General features: G+C 36.9%; 1 long non-coding RNA gene across 1 annotated transcript in view; it reads left to right on the top strand.

The window, feature by feature from the left end:
* Nucleotides 1–497: 497 nt before the first annotated feature.
* LOC111812543 overlaps nt 498–3,613 on the top strand; it is a 19,877-nt gene continuing 16,761 nt past the window's right edge. The window contains exons 1-2 of the long non-coding RNA XR_002818032.1: nt 498–602; nt 3,295–3,350. This is a non-coding gene — a long non-coding RNA (uncharacterized LOC111812543). The remainder of the gene's footprint in view (nt 603–3,294; nt 3,351–3,613) is intronic.

Here is a 3,613-nt window from a genome sequence, read left to right on the forward strand (position 1 = left end):
GGGACAAGGAATTCTTTTTAGGAAAATGTTTTTGTTGTATTTTGATCTTGTTTATTAATTGAAACACTCTTATAAATTAACTTTTTAAAAAAAATTTCATGTATTTGGTATAAGGTTCACTATGCAGCTCAGATTCATAGTGATCCTCCTGTTTTCAGCCTCCCCAGCATGGGATTACAGGTGTGTGCCACCACGCCCGAACTCTGATCCCTGCACCTGCCTGAGCAGATAAATTATCTTAAATATTGCAGAAAGTTATGGTCTTTTCTCCTTATTTTCATTTGGTTGTAATAGTTACCTTCTTCAGCCATGTCAAAGCTTTGTTATTAGGGTCAGTAGTTAAAGGTTCCAATAAATGGTGAAAACTTGTTAAACAGTTATTAAATGCTAATAATTGTTTGAAATAAGCATTGAAAGGCCTTGAGAAATCCTGGCCTCTTGCTGCTCATTACAACTCGGGATCATTTTGTTCCAAATTAATTTTTCCCACAGGAAGAGAAAACTGGTCAGAGGCCATCTGAAGCCAAAGAGATAAAGCTGTATGCCCAGATTCCCCCGATAGAGAAGATGGACGCCTCCTTGTCCACACTTGCCAACTGCGAGTACGCTTGCTTGCTTGCTTGCTTGCTTTTGTTCTTTTAGTGTTGCTAGCAAGTTTTCCTTCCTCTGCTAAACACTCAAACTATGAAGCATTTGTTTTCTGTGATTTTAATGCATGTATTTTTCTTGGTTTATTGTAAGTTCCTTTTGGAAAAACCAAATGTGAACGATTATTGCTTTATAAGATTATAAATAGAGTAATAGTGCACAGTAAAGTTTTTTCTGTGCAATTTTTTATATTATATTTGAAAATAGAGGGCCAGGGAGATGGCTCAGTAGAATAAGTGCTTTCCTGGCAAGCGTAAGGGTCTAAGTTCAATCCCCGGTTCTGCCAAAAAAAAAGAAAAAGAAAATAGATTTCCTAGTCTTTTGGAAGAAGCTAAGTAACATAATAAATCTTACTCTGACATTAAGTCTGTTGCCTCCTCTTATGAAATTACCCATAGAGTCAGAACTACTTATTTATTTGATACCTAAGACAATCCTAATTTTTTAAAAAATTCTCAGTTCAAATTATACTTATTTTGTAATCCTATTATCTGTGGCATTAAGTATCAGATCTCTCTCTCTCTTTTTTTTTTACATTTTAGGACAGGGTCTACAGAGTCTACAGTCTCACTGTGTAGATCAGACTCCTAGTGATCCTCCTGTTTACAGCCTCCCAGTCGCTGGGCGTGCGCCCAGTCTCAATTGCCGGCTTAGTGCGCCCCGGGGGCAGGGCCAGCATGGCAGGCCTGGGGATGAAGCTCCCCGGGGGCAGGGCCAGCATGGCAGGCCTGGGGATGGAGCTCCCCGCCCCTGCATCTGCCTAAGCAGGCGCTTCAATCCACTGAACTGTTTGGCCAGCCCTTGTACCAGATCTATACTGATTCATTTTCATTTATTTTCTAGGTACTATACAACAATTTTAGCAGGATTTGGTGGCTAAATTGAGGCAGTTATGCTGTGACACCTTCTAGCCGTGTTTTCACGGTCCCGTACCTCTTCTAAGGGCTGTTCTCTCTGTCTTCTGGTGTTTCATACACACTGGGATGCTTTTTTGGCTTAAAACATGCTTTTGAAGTACTGATGAACCTATGGTGCCTTTGTTTTAAGACAAAGATGTTAATGTATGGTTATTTTTTCTAAACTAAAATCTCAGTATTCAAGTTTAATTGGAGTGTTGTCATTTTGCAATAAATAGGTGGGTTTTGGGTTGCACTTTGAGTGCTCATCTTTTAAATTATTTTAAAGTATTCAATACCATTTTATCGTAAAGTCATCTCACAGGGAGATGTAAAGTTTGATTTTCCATATCAAAGTACCTTACAAATCACTTAAAAAGAGTCAAACTGTTGAGTTCGACCCCTGGTACCACCAAAAAAAGAAGTCAAACTGTTTACATTTGTGTTGACCCTTTTTTGGTGAGCTTCCTAAACAGAATTAAAGAATTCTTTCCTAATCATATTACTAGATGTAAAAGGAGTCCATTTTGTGCTGGTGTTCTCAGGAGTTGGGATGACTAAAGGATAGACAGATTCACCCAGGTCCTTGCAGTCTGGAGTAACTTTTTCCTGTTTCCAGCAGGCAAAACTGAGTAAGACACATGAGTGTCACACGTAGCTGGGCTTGCTCGCGGCCCCGGCCCTTCGTGGCTGGTGGTGTTGGAAAATCGCTGAGCTTCTTTGTGCTTAAGATTCACTTGTAAAATATAAATAAAAATAATACTGATCTCAAAAGACTGAGATAACCAAAATAGTTAATACATGTGAAGTATATGGATGACTACTTGGACATACATTAAGTATTCAACAGGATTAGCCTTTCTTAGCATGAACTTTACTGAGATATTAAACATTTTAATCCAGAAAAGATGATAAAGAATGTATAATTATATTCCCTTTAAATATTATGATTTTACATAATTAAATATAGATAGAATGATATATACAAAGTATTAAAAATAAATATCTCTGGTGGAATGTGTGGACCAATTAGGATTGTACTTTTTTCAATATACATTTCTAAATGATTTTACAAATGAAAAAATATAGCCCCACAAATGCATATGCATATTTCTGGGATATTGTCCTAAGTCAGTACCTATAGTCCAATCCTCTCTCTCTCTCTCTCTCTCTCTCTCTCTCTCTCTCTCTCTCTGTCCGTCTGTCTCTCTCTCTCTCTCTCCCCTCTGTCTGTCTGTCTGTCTGTCTCTCTCTCTCTCTCTCTGTCTGTCTGTCTGTCTGTCTGTCTGTCTCTGTCTCTCTCTCTCTCTGAGACAGGCTCCTGCTATGAAGTTCAGGCTGGCCTAGAACTCACTATGTAGCCCAGGCTGGCCTCAAACTCATGGCAATCCTCCTGCTCAGCCTCCCCAGTGCTGGGATTACCAGCATGTGCCACCATACCCAGAGAATATTTTTATTTTTTTATTTTTTTGCCACAATTTTATTGATAAACAAATAGCAATGAGACAGTTTCAAATCAAATCGGTAGGACAGTTTCAATAATTAACACACTGCATACCCAGAGAATATTTTTATAATTAAAGAGGAAAAATGATTTCAAAAATGAAAGGATAAATTCCAAAACAAAAGAGAAAAGAGGATTTATTGTCAAAAAGAAATATGACAAGTGTTTGCATTGTATTATACAGAGTTTCTGATGTGCAATGTAGGTTTTTCATATTAATTCCATTTTTTCTTTGTTCTTTCAAAGGAAGCTTTCACTGTCTACAAATTGCATTGAAAAAATAGCAAACCTGAATGGCCTAAGTAAGTAATCCACATTAATAGATTTTAAATTTTTTCTAGTTACTCGAATAAATATTCCAGAGACATTATGCAATTCCAGAAATAGGCTTCTGTTCTAACCACCATAATTGTCAGATGGCAGGATAAATATATAAGCCATGTGTTCTTAAATTTGATTATCCAAAAAAAAAAAAAAAAATTAAGAGCTTACATGAGATTCAAACATTTTAAAGACCTTTTAAAGCTTTCTATAGAATTAAAATCGAGATGACTTAAATAGAAAA

This window comes from Octodon degus, unplaced genomic scaffold, assembly GCF_000260255.1.
Source record: "Octodon degus isolate 3935 unplaced genomic scaffold, OctDeg1.0 scaffold00007, whole genome shotgun sequence".
Taxonomy (NCBI): Eukaryota; Metazoa; Chordata; class Mammalia; order Rodentia; family Octodontidae; genus Octodon; species Octodon degus.